Source organism: Artibeus jamaicensis, unplaced genomic scaffold (assembly GCF_021234435.1).
Source record: "Artibeus jamaicensis isolate MK-2021 breed Jamaican fruit bat unplaced genomic scaffold, CSHL_Jam_final scaffold_916, whole genome shotgun sequence".
In the NCBI taxonomy this organism is placed as follows: domain Eukaryota; kingdom Metazoa; phylum Chordata; class Mammalia; order Chiroptera; family Phyllostomidae; genus Artibeus; species Artibeus jamaicensis.
The window spans coordinates 41,960,174-41,973,547 of NW_026522059.1; the positions used below are offsets into that span (position 1 = coordinate 41,960,174).

The 13,374-nt window shown below is 39.1% G+C and overlaps 1 protein-coding gene and 1 non-coding gene across 3 annotated transcripts in view; both read right to left on the reverse strand.

Annotated features, from left to right (window-relative positions):
- The window catches only part of NKAIN3 (sodium/potassium transporting ATPase interacting 3), a 536,135-nt gene that overhangs the window by 434,720 nt on the left and 88,041 nt on the right, over nucleotides 1-13,374 (reverse strand). The gene's annotated exons all lie outside the window — the stretch shown is intronic.
- Nucleotides 1,224-1,351, reverse strand: LOC119040501 (small nucleolar RNA SNORA44). The gene has a single exon (XR_005080875.2). It is a non-coding gene; the product is annotated as a small nucleolar RNA SNORA44 (small nucleolar RNA).

Genomic DNA, 13,374 nt, shown 5'->3' on the forward strand with positions numbered 1-13,374 from the left:
TTAACTTTATAAGAATTTCATTCTTTTGTTCATAATATGATGATATAAAAAATAATGTTAGTACAAACTTGTTGTGTTGCTTTGAGGCTCAATATGAGTTAATTCACATTAAGCAAGTCAATGCATGTTGAGCTCTTGGAGCAGTGCCTGGCCCATCCTAAACATGTTAGCACCTGCATTGAAATCTGTTGAAAGAACATAAAGACCCTTGATGTTTAGAACTATCATGAGGTTTATAAACTATTTCTGTCTTCCCATGCCCACAATAGCTATCAAGAAAGAGCTATTCCCTGCTCTGAATTGTAGAATGCTGATTTTATCTTAAAAATCCTTCCTAGATTCCTTCTGACAGTAATTTTCTTTGACATTAAATGATCAGGGGGTTAAGCACAAGCTGCTGGGGAACTGCCACCAGTAACAAGGATGCGTGTGTGGCAATGCCATGTGCAGACCCACAGATGCTCAATGGAGACCCTGTGGGCCCAAGCCTCACCCTCAGTACCCTCCACAGTGTGGGGCTGTGGAGTGAGCAGTTGGGGCACTGCAGCCACTGGGTCCTCTTGACTGGGTGAAGCATGGAGAATCTTGCCTCTACTTGTCCTCCTCCCCTGAACCAGAAAGAGGCAGCAAGTCTGGGGCGTGTCTCTGCTCTGCAGATCCAAGTCTTCCCTCCGAGGCAGGTCCACGGTCTAGCCTGGGGATCTAGAAGTGTTAGGATGCCCACTTAACTTGCCAGCAGATATAAGCTGAGCTGTCTGCTCTAATAGCCTTCTTTCTATCAGTTAAAAAAAAAGTAGCCCTGGCTGGCGTAGCTCAGTGGATTGAGTGCGGGTCTGTGAACCAGAGTATCGCAGTTCAATTCCCAGTCAGGGCACATCCCTGGGTTGCAGGAGACACATGAGAGGCAACCATACATTGATATTTCTCTCCCTATTTCCTTCCCTTCCCCTCTAAAAATAAACAAATAAAATCTTTTTTAAAAAGTAATATTTTGATCTCTATCTATCTACGCCTATGTCTCAATTGTTTCTAAACCAGGTAACTAGAAACTATAGAAGGGATGATATTGATTGATCTCCTCCCATCCCAACACCTAGTTCTTTTAAAAAAAAAGTAATTTTAAAATGTAAAAGTTATCTAAAGTACATGGGAACTAGCAAAATTTAATCTCCCATGGGAACTGCCTGTGCACTTTTTTTTTGATAGTTTTTTTTCCCCTGAGATATTATAGGAAAGGTGAGTGGCAGCTGCAGGTACTATGCTGACCTGAGCTGTCAAAGTGTCTCCAGGTTGCTCTTACACAGTTGGAGATCCCACAGCTACAACAGCCACAGCCCTTGGAAACACGCCGTTGATAGTTTTATTCATGTTCATTTTTTATTATATTTTTTCCATTAGCATTTAGTCCCCTTATTCCCCCCTCCCCACCACAATCAACACACTGTTGTCCATGTCCATGAGTCCTTTTTCCTTTTTGCTTAATTCCTCAATCCCCTGAACTCCCCCTACCCTTAGCTGTCTTCCTGTTCTCTGTCTATAAGTCTGTCCTCATTTTCCTTGTTAGTTCAGTGTGTTCATTAAATTCCACATGTGAATAAATCATATGGTATTTATCTTTCTCTGACTGGCTTAGTTCACTTAACACAATATTTTCCAGGTCCATCCATACTGTTGCAAAGGGTAAAATTTTTCTTCTTTTTCACAGCAAGTAGTATTCCATTGCATAAATTTCCCATAGTTGTTTTATCCACTCATCTACTGATGGACACTTAGGCCACTTCCATATCTTGGTGGTGCAAGCATTATAATAATATGTAAATCATTTTATGTTTACTAGTAAATGTGAGAAAATGAGTGAAATGAACTTTCACACCAGCGATTGACCTTCTACCTTAAAGCATGATTTTTCAGCAACACAAATGCAGCTGACACTTTTTTCCTCAGTGTTCGGTGTAAGCACAGTTTGCATCTGAGGACCCCCAGGTACACTGTGGAAGAGGTGCTGGCCTCAGCACAGCCCCCCTCTCACCAATTATATGTTCTGCTACTCACAGCCACAAGAAAATGTTTAATTTTATGAGTTAATGCACAAAAATGCAAATGTGGGCTCATTTCTATCTATGTGTAGCATGTAATTGAATAGAACTTCTTCTTTTGGCTTACATAGCATTTTGCACCTTATCAACCACCATTAAAATGCATTAAATGTCTGTGATAATGATGCGCAATTGACCCACCCAGGACGGCAGCATTCCTAATCATGTCTAATTTCTGTCTGAAAATAAAGGACAGCTTAATTATCAAACTACTAACTTCAAGTCCTTTGAGTATTTTTTTAAAAGGAAAAGAATATTAATTAGTTCAACTCTCAGTCTTATGAATGTATGCACTTTCCTTGGGAAACCGGCGCCTGCACATTCCGGCCCTTCCCCCACACACGTGCCGCAGATTGAACGCCGACCTTGAAAAGCTGGGGGCACTTCGGCTGCTTTTTCATTCGTTATCCCATAGTGTAAATCCATAATGTATTTCAATATGTTTACTCTTAGAACAATGAAAATTAGAAACCCAGTATTTAACCAGTCCTTTACAATATAGGTGCTACCTATAAAGAACAAAGAGTCTGATGATGTCTGTGTGTATCAAAGAGAAAGACTTGGTGATACGTGCTTATCTACGAATAGTTATATGTGTACATGACTAACAAATAATACCCTTACTAGCATTTTAAGAGTGTAGATCATACTTCAATTTCTGAGGAAATCAAACCCCTCTCTTTTTCTTATAAACTCTGCTGACAGTTACTAAAGTTTGTGGGCAAGGGGACCAGGACAGGTGACAGCTGAGAATGGAGGGAACAGCCAGGCCCTGAACCAGGGTTAGGGGTTTGAGCCTCACTTTACAGGCCTGTATTGTCTTATGTGCCTTTCTTGGAGCAGTGAACAGATGTTTTGCCGATCCAAAGAATTTTATTATCAGGTAATCTGGGAATATAACGTTATTTGGAAAAACAAAGAGATGTCTGTATTCTAGGACTTCTAACAGTCTTTAATATGCAAATGAGTATTTTTCAGCACCAAGAATTCTAGATATACTCTACAGAATTTCTAGTTTCCTTTTTACTATCATATCCTTTTTTTTTTTTAAGAGAACACTTCTTTATAGAACTTGGTGTCACAAAATGTATTAAATACTTTAAGTACATTTAGGCAAATGGAACACATTTAGAGATTTGAATCTTAGGAGTGACGTGGTTTGACTTGCATGTAAGACAGATCACTCTGGTGGCCATGGGAAAGAGGCTCAGTGACCCTGGAATCTGTTGAGACAAGATGTTTAAGGTCAGAATGAGGCAGTTGTTGTCAGGAAAAGAGAGGTAGAAAGACTAAGAAACATCTAAGAGAAAAATTTGGCAGGACTTGGCAATTAATGTGGAAAGTAAGTAGATCAAATCTACCTCCAAAATTTGAAATTTAGGTGACTGGGGGGATATATGTGCCACCACGATAGAGGATAGCAAGACAGGGAGTAATGGGAAAGAGACATTATAAGGAAATAGGCAAACACATGTAAATACAATTTATAAAGTTCTTTCACACTCATTATTTTATCCAAAACTCATAGCAACTCTAAGGCATAAACAATATACATAATTTTTCTTATTTTCATGATGAGAAGAATGGGATCAGCATTTTAAATCACTCGCTAAAGTAAGCTAATACCACCCGTATAATAATGGGAGGGTTCTACTCCACCCCTCAAATCATCTCTCAGTAAAAAGGTAATTTTGCTATATGCAAGTTCTTTGAAAATCTCAAAGAAGAAGTTGCATTAGCTTGAAACATTCGCAGCCAATCCCAGTTGAGAGGCTTCTGGAGCTCCACTGGATGAACTGATATGAAGAAGGGCTGAGAAACAGCCGGGATTTAAGATTAATTCCTAGGTCTGCGTACCTGGCACTGTTGGACACTACCATTCTCAAAGTTTTAAAAGGAACTTTCATTATATATTTATGATTTAAGATGAAATTTATAGTAGCAAGCTCATACACAAAAACAAAAACTACTAAATTTTAAAGAACTTATTTGTATGTAGAAATAATGGCCCTAAAAAACTTCATGCAATAATCCCAAAATGGCTCTACATGTTGAAGATTTATGCAAAGCATTTGAATTAAACTGTCTCATGAAATGTGAGAAGAAGCAGTTTTACTAATATATCATATAAATGCATATGTGATTTGAAGCATGCATCAGTAATTAAAATTATAAATTAGTGTTATGAATAAGCCACACACTTTCATCTATGTCTCTAAGTTACATCCTTAGACTGGCCAACATAGTAAGTTCTTACTGAGAAAGTGAGAGAATCATCCTTCACGCTGAGTTTCCTTCCATTCAGGCTTATTTGACATTTGGATCCCACCCCATTTTTCATGGCCACCTCTGTTTCCATTGACTCAGGAGATGACTGATCAAATCCTCTCAAAGCTGAAATTGGGAAGCCAAGGACGACCTTGGAAGCAAGGGAGGCAGTGAATTAATGTGAAATTAGGAATGACATATACAGTACTGATTCTAAATCTTGTCATGAAAGAGTCAAACTTTGCTTCTGCAATCGGGAGGAACAAGGTTTCCAGGAAATGAAAAGCAATATGTCATAAACATGCTGCTGTGGCTTTGGGGCATTTGCAGGGAAATAGTGTGGCAGTGTGAAAAAAGCCGCGGGCTCACGGGCAGCCTCTACAAGAGACTCGCCCCCTTTGGGAGCCAATTCTTCATGGGTCTCTCACATTTCTGCACATCTTAGCACTGAGGCCCTGACTGCCACTTATTCTCGACGGTGTCTTCAAAGATGTTTGATAGCAAATAGCCTTTGAAGATGGAGACAGTGTCTTCCTCCGGAGAAAAGGATAGGTATATTTACTCCCCGATATAATGAAGACAAATCTTCTTGCAGAGGGAAGGTCAGACATGCTTTTTGCCCACTGGAAAAGATTCAGAGTCCCGAAGCTCTGGCCCCTCCAGCAGTCTCCCCTAATGCAACACGCTGCACGTGGATGTGTCCCACGGCAGTCTCTGCACTCCCAGGTGGGAACTGAGGCCAGGGTTTTGGGTGCACAGATGCTAATACGCTGGCTACTGTCATTCTTGTGTGTAATAAACTGTCTTTAACCTCTTACCCAGGAGTCTTGGGTCTTCTACCAGCACCCATGACACTGTGACAAACCAATTTGCTCATTTGCAAGTAGAGTGAAATCTCGGACCCTTCCGAATTTGTGAAACTTTCTGCATTCCCTCCTTTGCTTGCCTAGAAAAAAAAGCTGGGGGCTATATGATCATTAGTCCTCCTTCTGGCTTGGTCAGTACACATAATTTATATTAGGATTATGAAGAACCTTGGCAAAAACAGTGCTTATTCTTTTACTATTGAAAAATTCCTAAAGTTGACTTTCCAAAAAATTCCACATCAAATGCTATGAGTTTTGTTTCCTCATTAAAAAAAAAATCAAGGACCTGAACAACTGGCTTTATTCAGTTAAAACTTAGCTCTTAAATGTATTGGATTGAGCTATAACCAATCTCCTCTCAAATTCCTCATGCTCACTCACTTCCTTTAAGAAGTCATTCAATTGTAGCTTTAGGTTTGAAGATTCTACAGCACCTAAAAATGTATATTAACATTCCTACAAAATATTAAACCAGTTAGTCTATTTGCATATCTAACTTTTATCTTTGTGGCTATTTCAATTCCAGTGATGTTAGACACAAGAAATATTACTCTCCACATTTGATAAGAAAAAGTATTCACTCACACTTGGCAAACATTTCTCTACAAGAATAGGAAATTTATTCATTCATTAATAAGTATTTATTGAATTGCTATTATGTTCCAGAAACTGTCACAAAGTTATGATACAAAAATTACTAAAATGTGATTACTGCCTTCAGAAAGGGCCTGATAAAATAGCAAGCAGAGTCTGTAATGTAGTGTTATACCCTGTAGCTTCAACTTCCTCAGAAAACGGAAAATATACCATCCAGACATTAACAAAAATTTTTGAATAACAGCTGAATGAATGAATACATGGATATTAAATGACTAAATACAAGTCTGCAAGCTGTGCAGAATCCTGGCTGTGCATCAAATATATGCTCTGGCAGCCTGGGGATTTCAGAAACCATTTCAGATCAGTAGTGCTAATGAAAACTCATTTCTCTGCAGAAAGAAGAATTTAAATTCTAATTGCATTAAAATCCCTGGGCTATTACTTCTTACTAAGAATGCACATAGAAACTATTAAACTATACTTAAACTAACCCTGTCATAGGGTTGACTCTCCCCAACCTTTTTAAAGCAGACGTTTGCCTGAGGATCTGTGCCAATGCACCATTAACCCTTGTCCAAGATCTAGACTGGATGCCACAGGCCCACTTAGACTGGACTGCACACTGAGGTGGCTTTGTGGTGCTTGTCCTAAGGGTACAGACGATACTGCATCCGGGGGTTAGGCTGTTGATCTGATTTCAAGGCTGATCAAGTCATAAGAAAACAAATGGACTCTTGTTCTTCCTCATGATAGAGAACCCCAAATCATCAATCTGCCTCACTGTTCTGAGATGGGAAGTCTCTGTCCTTGAAGCTAGAATAGAGTTATTATTATGCACCGGCTGTTGGTAAGGGTCTAAATCCTTGAGATTTTTATCGTTAATTCATTCCATTCACAATTACTAATGTGGAACCTATCCTACATGAGCCACTGCCTTGGAAGGAAAGTGCTGGGAATGCAGCTAAGATGAACGGAGTCTTTGTGGACCTGAGGCATCTACCTACAGTAGAGAAGGGAGAAAGGCACGTTCCCTAGGAATGTGGCATGGCAGCTGGGAGTTTAGCTAAGATTTAGGCAGTGTGAGAGAAAAAGCAACTGTTTTTTATCTGCTTCTTCAAGATCTAGATCAAATGCCAGTTATCTTTAACATTTGGCGGCGGGGGGGAGGTGTGAAGGGTTAGGCCATTGAGGAGGATGACATGCAGCTTCATCCTTTTCCCTCAAAGGCTCCTTCAGAGCATCTGACTGGCTCACCCATTCCTCATCCTCCTTTTCTGCTCATCTTTGTTAGTTCATTCATTTATTTTCTAAGCCCAGTGGAGGCAGAGACGATGTTGCCTCTTCCTACAAAGCCCTTTGAGCTCAATGAATAGATCGGAATCAGCATAAGTGCATAATCGGTCTAAGTGTTATAAGAGAAATGTGGGTAGGTTACTGATGGAAGGTGGTAGTTGTATCCAGCTGTTGGAAAGGCTTCAGAGAAGATCTTGATTAGAGTAATGAGAGAAGAGTGGGTGCAGACGAGGTGGAAAACAGGAGCTTGAGCCTGGCAGCATGAAGGTGTGAAATAAAGGCGTCTCAGCACCTACAGGTTCCACCCTTACCCACCTTCCCTAAACATCCCTACTCTGGTATGAAGTCCGACTTATCCCAGTAGCATAATTCTCTCTCCCTAATATGTCCTTTCTCCGATTCTTGGGTTATTCTGTGGTTTCAGTCCACCTCCCTATCTGGTTAAGTGTCTCCAGTCTTTGACAAACCCACCAACTTCATCCTTATTTATTCATCCATTGCATGTACTGCCCCAGCCAACGAAGATCATCTCTGTCTCCATCCTGAAACGTGACTTCTGCAACCCTGCTCCTTCCATGGTTGTCCACAATATCCTCGTAATATCTCACGGTAAGTACATCATTACTTTTTGATGATGCTACCTTCTCTTCTGAAGAGTTGAAAGGTAATTTCCACTCTGTTAAGCCCAATAGAAATGACTATTTAACAGGTATTTGGTAAACTACAAAAACTATTCTGGGAAATCTCATATTTATCATATCATTTGGTTGCTCTCACATCTCTTCAATTTAGGAACTAATTTGTATTTTATAAATCAGATACCATGGGAGGAAGAAGTTCGAACTTGGCTCAAAGACATACAGCTAGTAAGTGACTGAGCCAAGGTTCCCCTTCTAATATCTCTAGATAAAAGGTATTTCTCAAAAAACTCTACTTGCCACTAAATCTGTCTCTATCTATAGATCTATATATCTTGCCTCTGCTTGATCACTGTCAGTGATGAAAAGCTCACTATTCTCTAAAGCAACATATTTTGATATTTTTATTATGATTAAAATATACATGATATATGCAGCACTAGGAAGAAATGAGCTATCAAGCCATAGAAAGACACAGAGAAACCTTAAATGCATATTGCAAAAAGTGAGAAAAAAAGCCAATCTGAAAAGGCTTGATATGTGCTGTATGATTCCAAATATATGACACTCTGGGAAAGGCAAAACTATGGAGACAATGAAAAGATCAGTGGTTTCCTGGGTGGGGTTAGAGAGATGAATCATCAGGGCAGGTAAGATTTTTAGAGCACAAATACTCTGCATATTATAATAATGGATACATGTCACTATATGTTTGTCCAAGTTCACAGGGTACACAACCCAAGAGTGAACTGCCAGGTAAAGGATAGACTCTGGGTGCTAATGATGTGTCAGTGTAGGTTCATTCTTGGTAAAAAAAAAAAATGCACCATTGTGATGAGTAATGTCGATGATGGCTGAGGCTATGCATGTGTGGGGGCAGAGGATATGTGGGAAATTTCTATATTCTCCTCTCAGTTTTGTCATCAATCTAAAACTGCTCCCTAAATATAAAGTCTTTAAGTAAAAGAAACAAAATGCATACAGACATAAAATCTACCATTTATAAGTGTCATAAAGTACATTCACATTGTTTGTAACTATTACCATTGTCCATCTCCAGAACTTTTCATTTTCCCGAACGAACACTCTGCACTGCTTGAACAGTAACTTTCCATTCTCCCCCCTCCACTCAGCTCTTGGAAATCAACATTGTACTTTCTTTTCTGCCTCCATAAATTCCACTACTCTAGGTACCTTACATAAGTTTAATCATATGATATTTTTCCTTTTGTATATAATGCACTTCATTTAGCATTTCAACATTCATCCATGTTGTAGCAATTATCAGAATTTCATTCTTCTTTAAAAATATTTAATAACATTCCATTGTATTTATATGTCACACTTGTTTATCCATTCATCAATCAATGAACATTTGGGTTGTTCCCATCTTTTGACCATTGTGCATAATGTTGCTATGAACACAGGGGTTTAAATATCTCTTTGGTAGCATGCTTTCCATTCTTTTGCTATATATCCAGAAGTGGAATTGCTGTGTAGCAATGTGGAGTTGAAGTTTTTTGAGGAAGTGCCATAGCGTTTTCCACAGTAGCTGTACCATTTTACATACCCACTGTATCTGCACAGGAGCTGCGTAAGGCAGTATGTTTTGGCCACGCCAAATTACATGTAAATATTACTACGTATAGAAAAGTTGTTCCCATGCCAGAACACAACTCCAGACTTCACGGGACTTAGAACATTGAGAACATTGAGAGTCGGCATCTCTTCAGATCCTGGAGAAGTGGAAGGTAGGCATGGAAAGAGTCCCGGTAGATCCAGCTTCACTCTTTGGGACTGGAGTGGGTTGAACAGCCATCTTCTGAGAGCCACATTCTCTTCCACTCGTGCTCAGAAGAATGGCAGGAACTTGGGTGACCTGGTCACTGAGCCTGCTTTCTCTCCCTAGGTAAACCCAGCCAGTTTTCTTGTGTGTTTGATCTTGTTGGGACCCAGGGTCTATGCCAATTACATACTTCGCTTTAGTGTTTGTGCCTATACCAAGTTTCAGCCTCTGTTTTTCCAATCACACTTTTCCTAAAGTTTCATCTTTTCCTAAGCTTTCCCTAAGCAGTTGACAAGCTGTAGTCTGTCTTCTCTGACACCTGTGCTCAGTTCTAATCTTTACTTGTCCACTTAGGTTTTTGCCCAAACCTAGGCATTAACTTTCCTGGATCCATCCTCTGTTCCAACATCCCCAGTCTTAACTGCCCATCTAAAGCAGAGCAGCCTGCTCCAACAGTAGTGAATTAAAGTCTTTCTTACAATCCCATTGCTGCCCTTCTATATTAAAGGCACCTGGACCAGCCTCGCCCGCACAGCTTCAGATGCACAATTAAGTAGGGCAGAAGAAATACAATAATGTTGCCTTTTGAGAGATAAAACGAGAAATAATATGAGGCTCGGGGAATACTAGGACCCCTTCCTTGTCCTTATGGAGTTATTTATAAAATGATTACTGCTAGAATTACACATTGCAGGTCAGGTGTGTTCCAGTCATTGCCCATTCAAGGACTACATAGACTCCCACCAAGCAGAACAAAACACCACTTCCACTAAAGCTAAAACAGAAAATCTGAAAATAGAGAGGAACTATCTAAAGCATGTTGAAGGGGACAAATGAGTTCTGGCTCATATTCTTTGGGTTAGCTCTACTTTTTGGATGAGCAATGAGTAAATCAAATTATTTTTCTTGTGTTTAATACAATCATCATACTTAATTGTTTCAAGTCTAGTATCTCCAGTTGTTTCAATAGCTCCTCAAACATGGTTTTCAGTCTCTCGGGTGAAGAAATTCCAGCTTATTAGGGTCTTTCTTGAAACACACAGCCCAAAAGTGAGCCGTATCCCCCAGAAAAGGACTGCTCGGTAGGCAGTTCTGGTCCTTTGAACACCACATGCCCACAGAGCTGACTGAGACCGTGTTTGCTGTCTTTAGAGGCCAGAGTCACAGTGGGCCCCATACAAACTGTGAGCAGCTGGTACATCTGGCTATCTGCACTTAATGTTGGTAAATATATAATTCTCTCATCCTGTGCTTTGGAGGTTGATTTAAAAAATGTATCATCTTCTTGGTTTCCTTCCATTATGCAAGCCAACAGAAATATTCTTCAATTTTGTTAATGTCATCAAATGTACCTGCAATGCCTAAAAGGCCATATAATGTACAGATTTGATAAGCATGCTTTCTGAGACTAGTAATCCTAAAAATGAAAGAAAATTGTTTAAATTAGATGGCTTGTTTTTATTGAACATAGTGTGATGTTCTAGTGATTACTACATTCTTTTCAAAGAATTCATCTTATGTTCCTTGTTTAGGAACCCTCTGCTGGGTATTAAAAGTATAACATACAGTCACTTAAGCTTATTTTTTCTCAATTTTGGAAATTAGGGTCAGGATTGCCTATCTCTAATAGCCTCATATATTCATGGACAATGAGATTTCTAAACAAAAAAAATACTGACAAGGAATCTAAAACCATGTCCTCAAACCCTTTTAAAACCTAAAAATTCTTTTACTTGAGATTTGACTGATTTAAACAACCAAGCACAATGTTCACTGCATATAATTCTTGGCTATTTATAACAGCCAAGACTTGGAAGCAGCCCAAGTGCCCATCAGTATGTGTAGTGAAAAAAGCTATGGTACATTTACACAATGGAGTACTACTTGGCTGTAAAAAAGAAGAAATTCTTACCTTTTGCAACAGCATGGATGGATCTGGAGATTATTATGCTAAGCGAAATTAGCCAGTCAGAGAAAGACAAGTAACATATGATTTCACTTACCTGAGGACTCTAATGAACATAATAAACAATCATACAAAATAGAAACAGACTTATAGATACAGAGAACAGACTGAAAGCCATCGGGGGAAGGGGTATTGGGGGACTGAGTGAAATAGGTGAAGGGATAAGAAAAAATCTCACAGGCATAGACAACTGTATGGTGATTACCAGATGTAAGAGGCGGGGGAGGAGACAGAGGAAGTGTGGGGGGCTAAGTGGTGACGGAAGGAGACTTGACCTGAACACACAATACAATATGCAGATGATGTATTATAGAAGTGTACACTTGAAACATATATAATTTTATTAACCAACATAACCCCAATAAATTCAATAAAAAATAAACAACCAAGTACTTTCTCACTGTCTAATCCCTCTGTAAATGATACTTTCCTTCCTCCAGTTCAATAAAACAGAAATAAAGAGGTCGTTGTTTGTAAACTCATCCTTATGTATCCCAGAAATGAGCATATCACAACCTTCTTGTTATTTTTACTCTGAGCTTTGCATGCTTAAGTCCTGTAGCATTTTTCAAAACGTCACCCCAGTCTAGGCGTCAGACCGCCATTATTTTTAAGTGTTTGTTCTTTTTTAGGAATTCTTACTTATACACCTTTCCTTTGATCTTTTTACGCACATCTCCTTTCAAAAGGTTAGTTTATTAGGGATATACTTGTATTCCCACCAAATTGTTTACTTTTTGATCTTCAATGGCATCATTTTTAATTAGTTAGGATTTGTTTTTCGAAACTCTCTTTATCACTCTCAGATAACCTCCCTTTTCAGAATCTTTGAACACAAAAATGAATTTATATTTTCTAAACTTTGCTCTTTTGTTACTTAGAAGAGCCAGAACTCATATCTGGAGATGCCCAGAAGTTTTCCTTTCTCTCCAGTGTGACTTCTAAGTCAATAGCATCAGGGACCCCTAACTGTCCCACAAAATCTAAAGCACCAATGTATTTTCCTCTTTGGATAGAATTAATTCAACAAAAGCTTCTATCTTCCTTCATAGAAACATCATTTTAAGTTATGAAGGACATAGATAAGCCAAGTGCTCTGCTTTTAGAGAATTAAATTTACAGTATATGTCTTCACATAAAAATCCTCAGTTACTACTCTATCTTCCAAAACCAACTTAGTATTTGTTGAGGAAAGCATCACTTGTAACTATATCTGTCCACAGAAGATATTATTCAGTTTAAGAATGGGTGCAATTGTTACTTGTCTAAATGTCCTTGGTTCTCCTATTGTATGCAATCACTCATTGTTAGAGTTCTTAGCTGCACTACAACAAATGAAAAAATAAATCAGGGTGTTATTGTATATCATTCATTTGCTCCTGGAATAAAGCAGTGAATAGTAATTGTGTGCAGCTGAAACACTGTGTAACTGGTCCCTGAACAACTGTACCCTGTGATCTCCCTGAGCCATGAGGAGCTCAGCCTAAGCCTCATGGTCTGCAGGGTCCTCATGAGTCCACAGAGAACTGCCAGTGTAGCGTAACGTGACTCGCACGGCCCTTTCTGTGGCACATGGAACGTGTAAGATCAAAATAAAAGCCTCTGACAGACTCAGCGGTAGCCGAGTCTTGCCATTTCCTTACTTTCTAGAGTGATGGGGACTGATATCAGACCTTCAGGGTAAGAGGACTAATCATCCCCTTCCCACGAGCATCAGTCAGTTCTTTATGTGGATAATTTTAAAGCCTTTGGATTGTACATGTGGTTAATTTTCAAGACCATTTTAATGAAGGAAAATAGGACTTGTTTAAATAGTTGAATTACATTTCAAAATAATTAAAATTTCATATTTACTGCCTAA